General features: G+C 42.8%; 1 protein-coding gene across 1 annotated transcript in view; it reads left to right on the top strand.

The window, feature by feature from the left end:
• The window catches only part of Exph5 (exophilin 5), a 69,831-nt gene that overhangs the window by 428 nt on the left and 61,959 nt on the right, over nt 1–7,444 (top strand). The gene's annotated exons all lie outside the window — the stretch shown is intronic.

Genomic DNA, 7,444 nt, shown 5'->3' with positions numbered 1-7,444 from the left:
CAGCCGCTCCGCCCGCCCACGCGGAGCCGGCCTCCCCGAGCCTGCGCGCGGGGCTCCGCGGGTGGCGCTGTGGGGAAGCGCCGCGTTTCACCGTCTGCTGTGCGGAGCTGCGGGTGAGGGTCAGTGCTCCATCCAGAGGTGGTGAGCCGGGAAGTGAGTTATCCAGGTCCTCTGCTGGGAAGTGTGGCATCAGTGTCGGAACGAATGAAAGGGACCCCCCGTGCCCGGCGGGAGATAGACTGACACCCGGCCTTCTGGAGGGGACTGCAGGGGACTTCAGGACAGCAACCTTAGGCCACAGCTTGTGGCACTGACCTGAACTTGGCCGTTTGCTTTGTAATCCACTGCTCGGTGGTGTGAGTTCTGCTTCCCTGATAGTCTCACCTACCCTGCCCCCAGTTTACTCCCCACACCCTTTAAGGACCCTCTTCTGATTTGGGAACCCTAGTTAGTCTTTGTAGAAGCAATTAAAATGCACTGGGCCGGCTGTGGTGGCGCACGCCTGTATTCCCAGCACTCAGGAGGCTGAGGCAGGAGGATCGCGGTGAGTTCGAGACCAGCCTAGGCTACAAAGTGAGCTCAAAGCCAGCCTGAACTGCATAGCGAGACCCTGTCTCAAAAAGACAAAGAAAATAAATAAAATAAAGTACCCTGGGCCCCATGCCCTGTCTATACTGTTCTCCCCTAGGCATGACTTTTGCTGGCGGAATGAAATGGGATGTTTGAGGATGTGAATTTTACACTATCTGCTAGTCTGCCTTTTAAAAAAGTCGCCATCGTTCTCCGGACAGTGTAAAAAGTGTGTCCTGCGGAGCACAGTGCACCCCAGCCCACGCACACCCACTTGCGGGTGCCCGCACGTGTACAGGGGCATCCCCTCGACTCTGGGAAAAGCTTGGGAACTGCGTGGAGTTTGGCCTCAACATGTCAGTATTGCCGGGCATGATGGCGCAAGCCTCTAATCCCAGCACTGGGGAGGCTGAGGCAGGATGATTCTTGCAAGTTCGAGACCAGCCTGGGCTACAAAGTGAGCTCAAGCCCAGCCTGAACTGCATAGTGAGACCCTGTCTCAAAAAGACAAAAAAAAAAAAATCAGTATTGCCAAAGCACTGACAGCCCTTCTCAGTGTGTAGTACTGGAGCCCTTTCTTGGCCCTGAAGATGGGGCACAAGTGACCCGTGTATATTGGGAAATTGAGGGGGGATTAAGAAGCAACAAGAGGGGAGGAATCGTCTATTTAGGGTATTACTAATCTGACTTCTCCTAGACTTCGAAATAGTGACATGATTTATTTTAATTTTCCTTCAGGGGAGTTTTGTCCTTCTATATTTGACCTGATATTTGCCTTACTGTGTGTTCCCTACAGCAGCTCAAGCTGCCCACTTCAGTTGAATTTGGAGGGAACTGGATCTGCACAATGATGTCAAGGCCAGTGGGTTAGATTACTTTTCTTTCTTTCTTTTTCTTTTGGTTTTTTGAGACAGGGTCTCATTATGCAGTTCAGGCTGGCCTTGAACTCACTATATATTCCAGGACCTCAAACTAGGGGCAGTCACCCTGCCTCAGCCTCCTAAGTGCTGGAATTACAGGCATGCACCACCAGGCCTGGTTGGGCTAGGTTTTAGAAGGAACGCTGTAGCACATTTCCTGGTTTCACATTGTTCACATCCTAAATGAGACGTCAACAAGAAAAGCCACAGTGCTAAAACAAAATCAATATTGTAACGATTAAAATATTAGTCACCAAAATAATTTCAAATATGTTATCATTAAATATAAAAAATAAAGTAGATGTTTAAAGCAAATGCCCAAAGTAGTAATTTCCAGCACTTTCTTTTCCCCTGGTTAGTTTCTGGCGCCTTCTATTAATTGTTTATGCCTGGATGGCAACCTGTGTAGGGCTTTTCTACTTCTTTGCTTCAGGCTCGCGTGTATCCACCTTAGCAGCAGACACTGGCATACAGAAAGGGCCTGGGATAACATGTTGAGTTGGCTGCTGCTTCTGCTTGTTCTCTTGATATGTATGATCATCATAGTTTCCAAATAAAAAAAAATCTAGACACAATAACTTCCAACTCAAGAGGCCTATCTGAGACACTGTGGGGGCGTTTTTACTATACAGTATTAACGAACACCCTCAAAATTGCTTGGCTAGGATAACAAGCTACCAAATATGGGAGTTTGAAAAGTTAGCTGCTTGGAGGATATCTCAGTAAGTCAGTTATATCTATAATAGACTTGAGGTGTGTCTACAAGACAAGAAAAAATACAGGTGTGCAGTGACACACAGCCCCTGAGGTGTTCAGAGATGCGTGTTCAAGCTGTGAGAATAGAGCAGCCTCATCCACAGAACTGCACCTGCACACACAGAACTCCCCTTGATTCCCCCTTGTCTCTACCAGACTTCTTGGGTTCCAGCTTACCAGGACAGTGTTTGCATTAAATATAGTAGCTAATGTTTCTAACATATTCAGTGTATTCACATTTTATGAAAATCGCCAAGCTTCAAGTGGATAAACAGGCAAAAAGGATAGAAATAAATCCTCGTACTAGAAAATAGCAGTAAACAAAACAAATGGGAAAATGTTCCCTCTGGCAGGAATAAATGAAAATTAAAGCCATCTTGAGATACCATGTTGCCTCTTTTAAAATAACAGAAAAAAACTGTTGGTGAGGGCTGGAATGAAACAGATAGACTGCATGATGTTAGTGACATAAGTTACATGCAAGCCTTTGAGTGAGCAGCATCGCAATGTATCTATAAACATATGTCCTGCGTTTGATCCAGTTGTCTCATTTTTAGGTATTTCTCATTTAGTAGGAGGCTAAGGTAGAAGAGATGGCCACATCAACATTTATTAACTTCTGCTTTTTTAATATAATAACAGTAATTATTGTGGTAATGATAACAACTAATGTTTATTGTAGTCCTTAACTGTACACTAGGCACTGTATTAAACATGTTATACACATTTAATTAATCCTCCCAATAACTTTGTTAGGGACACTCTTTCATTTCCATTTCACAGAGAAGAAAACAACTTACACATGTTGAGTATCTTATCTGCGGTCAGCAGTTGAGTATCTTATCCAAGTTAAGCAATTCAAGTCCAGGTCTATTTTAAAACTGTTTTATCCATCAGCATTGAATAATACAGCCATTCCTGAGGGGAGGTATTGTTAATGGCTTTTTACAGAAGGGAAACTTCAGTTTAGCAAAATTGAGGTACTTGCCTGGGCAAACACAGTTCACAAACGGTTGAGCTAGAATTTAAACCAAAACTGATTTGGCTCCAAAACCTATATATGTATGTATACATATATTCATGCATCTGAATGAAAACGTCTTTATATATATAATCCCATAAGCATCTTGTTTTGTTTTGTTTTTTGGTTTTTTTCTGGTACCAGGAATTGAACTCACGACTTTGTGCTTGCCAGGCAGGCGCTGTGCCGCTGAGCTAAATCCCCAGCCCCTCCCATAAGTATCTTCTTCTGTAAGGTTTTTTACAATCACAACTATAACCCTTAGCACCCCACCTCCCTCACTGGCTAGAGAATAGGCATCTGTAAGTCAAAAATGTTTACTTTTCCTATTACAGAAAGCTTATGAAGTGTAAGATGCTACTGCAGTTCTTGATATAATCGAGTTGAAAAATGACGAGTCTAGATTTAGACCATCTTTGCTCATTAGTGAGATTACAGCCCAGAAAGCTTATCCGTAATTTATTTGTTTCTGGTTGTCCTTGAGATGCGGCATAGTTTTGAAGTACACTGTGTTTTAAAGTTGTGAGATGGTCCATAGCTAGTAGAAGCGGCAGCATCTTGCAGAGATAAGAAGCCAGATTCACTAGCCTCTTGTCTGTCCTTGGCTCTCTGCCTGGCCTCTTTTCTACTGGGCTGTGAAATTTTCCCCTAGGAGATAAGAACTGCAAGAGATACTAAGTCCCTCATTATCAGACATCTACTGTGTGCCAGACACTGTTGGCTGTGAAAATGCAGCAGGCAGTGAAAGCAGATTCTGCCCTAAGTGGCTTCAGTCGGTGCAAGTTTGTGTTGCTGTCAGAGCCTGTAAGATGAAGTCTTCGTATCAATGTCGTCCGTTTGTGACAGCCCTGTGTGACCTGGGAAAAGGACCGTGAAAACAGTCCGAGAAGTCACGGTGTGCCCAGCGGGTTTGAGTGTTTGGATGTGACCAGGGATCAGATGAACACCCTGGCTTTCTGAGGTGTCTGGGGTTTCCAAAAATAGGGACTCTGCTCATTCCTTTAACTAGGGAGGGAACTTTCTTGCGGATATATTCTTCTGTCATGTTACTCCTGTGGATTGGTCTCCCTGGGCAGTACACATAGGACGACTATGATAATATAGTCCATAACCCAAGGCCAGGCAGTAGTGTCCTTTTTAGGCCTTGTGATTAGAACTCCTTTAGCTTTTAAAGTCTGTTGGTTATCTGGTTTTTTTGTTGTTGTTATTGTTGTTGGTTTTTTTTTTTTTTTTTTTGGTCTTTTTGAGGCAAGGTCTCACTATACAGTTCAGGCTGGCCTTGAGCTCACTTTGTAGCTCCAGGTTGGTCTCAAACTCACAACGATCCTCCTGACTCAGCCTCCCAAATGCTGGGATTATAGGCATGCACCACCACACCCAGCTAAATGGGGATGCTTATTACTAATTTAAATGGAATAGAGAATATTGAGGGACATTTTTTAGCATCTATCTATATAGGAAAAATTGCTGGCCACCATTTATGTTCAAATATGTGCATATGCATTTTGTAAGGACATAGTCCAGATTGTTAAGCTTACTATCTCTTGGGAATGATATTTAATCGACCTGAACTTTTATTTTATTTCTTGCATTTATCATCTTATAAAAAAGCAATTTGACTCTTTTTGATAATTAAATGCAGAATGTTTGACTATTTTTATCTTTACAAATATGTTTTTTGTTTTTTTTTTTTTTTTTTTGGTTTTTTTTCCCGGTACCAGGAATCGAACTCACGACCTTGCGCTTGCCAGGCAGGCGCTGTGCCGCTGAGCTAAATCCCCAGCCCCTACAAATATGTTTTTAAAATGTCTAACTGTCTTTCTGTCCTTGTCTCTCTCTTTAGAATGCTAACATAAACATGTATGAGTTGATACATAGTAAATTGTACATAAACCTTGAATCCTGTGGTCACGGATTATCTAAGTGTATGAGGTGGACAGCCTCACACACTTAGAATGTCTCACACCTAGTGCGATGGAACTCAACCTACTGCTCTGTAGGGTATACAAAGCAAGGAAAAGAAAGATCTGGAGAAGCCACATAAAGGTGTGGTCACTTTGGCAGCACATATACTAAAATTGGAAACCATGTAAAGGACAAAAGAAGGTCAGGTTGAGTTAGTCAGGAAATATTTTCCTTCCTCATTAGCACAGACATTATTAACACAAAACTACATGAAGGTCAGAGGAGGTCAGGTGAAGGCCAGTAAGAACATGTTTTTTTCGCCCGTTAGCACACACGTGTTTTAAAACTGGAAGAGGTGTCTAAGAGCCGAAGCATTGCCTGTTGTGTGCATGGGTGAGTTTTCTCCTTCACCTCCATGCAGGTCTGTTCTGCGGTCAGCGCACAGCCTGTGGTATTTGAGAACCAGATGCTCACTTCCTTCACCTTCTCAGGAATGTTTCCTTATTGACATTGCCAATAGCCCTATTAAAAGGCTGTACTTCAAACATCAAGTTGGCACGCCACACGGGAGCCGGCTTCCTCGTTCCACGGGGTGGCAGCTTTCTAATGATGAAAGAGGGCTACAACAAGTTGTGATTTTTTTGCATTGCTATCAAGTTTTCCTGGGTTTCAACTGTAAAACAAAGCATTTAACAGCAGTTGAAGGAGAAAGGAGATGAGGAAAGAGTAATGTGAAGAGAGTAAGCAACCTACTCTGGCAACGACCCTTGTGTTCTCCATTACTATACTTTCATTTTTAAGGAATGTTTACAGATGGAAACATACAGGACATAACCATTTGAAACTTGCTTCTCTAACTCTGTAAAATGCCTCTGAGATCTGCACAAGTTGGATGTATCGATAATTCATTCCTTTGGATTGCCGAGGAGTATGCGTTCCATTATGTGGACACGTGGGTATCACAGTTACTTATCCACTCATCCACTGAAGAACATTTGTATTGTTTCTAGGGTTGGATGATATTGAATAGAGCTGCTATGCACATCTGTGTACAGATTTTTGTGTGAAGATAAGTCTTTACTAGGAGTGGAATTGAAAGATCTTATTCTTGAATTTATAAGAAACTGCCAAATTATTTTCCCCCAAAGCTATAATATTTTGCATTCCTACCAGTAATGTATGAAGAGTTCTAGTTTCTGTCTTAGCTGTTTGGGATGCTATAGTAAATTACCTTAGATGGCATCATTTATAAACAACAATTGGAGAGCCTGAGAAGGCCACGATCAAGGTGCTGGCATATTTGGTACCTAGTAAGGGCCCATTCCTTGAAGGCAGTGCCTTCTGGGTATACTCACAGGGTGAAAGAGACCGAAGTCTCCCTCTCAAGCCTTTTTGTAAGGGGTTAATCCTACTCCCCTAATTACCTCCCAAAGGCCCCACCTTTCAGTACCACTGGCATGAGGGTTAGATTTCAATATATTTCAACTTTGCTAAACTCACTTATTGTACAATGTCTTAATTTTTGGTAGGTTTTTTTGGATAATCAATGCAGACAATTATGTCATCTGCAAATAAAGGCAGTTACTTACATTTCTGTTTTGTTTGATGAGACAGGGTCTCATCATGTAGCTCAGGGTGTCCTTGAACTTACTGTATAGCTCAGGCAGGCCTTGAACTAATTGTAGACCTCCTGCCTCAGCTTCCCGAGTGTTGGGATTACAGACATGCATCACCACGCCTTGCTTACATTTCTTACTTTTTGGATTTTTTCTAGGTTTTTTTGGTCTTTTTGTTTTTTGTTTTGTTTTGGTTCTTTTCCGGTACCAGGAATTGAACTCACGACCTTGCACATGCCAGGCAGGTGCTGTGCTGCTGAGCTAAATCCCCAGCCTGCATTTCTTACTTTTTGATATGTATGTATTTCCCACTCCCCACCTCCCACCCCTCCACCCCTATACCGGGAATTGAACTCCCCATGTCTCATTTGCCAGGCAGGCGCTGTGCCGCTGAGCTAAATCCCCAGCCCCAATATGTATGTATTTTACTTCTTCTCTTGGCCGAGTATTGGTTAGGACTTCAAGCATGACATTGAACAGGAGTGTTAAAATTGTACATCCTTGCTTTCCAGCCAAGTACAGTATTCAGTTTCTTGCTGTTAGGTGTGGTGTTCACTCTCAGTGTTGGTTTTGTCTTGTTTTGTTTTGTTGCAGATGCATTTTATCAAATTCTTTTTTTTTTTTTTTTTTTTGGTTTTTCTCCGGTACCGGGAACC

Source organism: Chinchilla lanigera, unplaced genomic scaffold (genome assembly GCF_000276665.1).
Source record: "Chinchilla lanigera isolate Chin_1 unplaced genomic scaffold, ChiLan1.0 scaffold00011, whole genome shotgun sequence".
NCBI lineage: Eukaryota > Metazoa > Chordata > Mammalia > Rodentia > Chinchillidae > Chinchilla > Chinchilla lanigera.
Note: the sequence above shows the minus strand (reverse complement) of the source record. Positions and strands in the feature narration are given on the sequence as shown.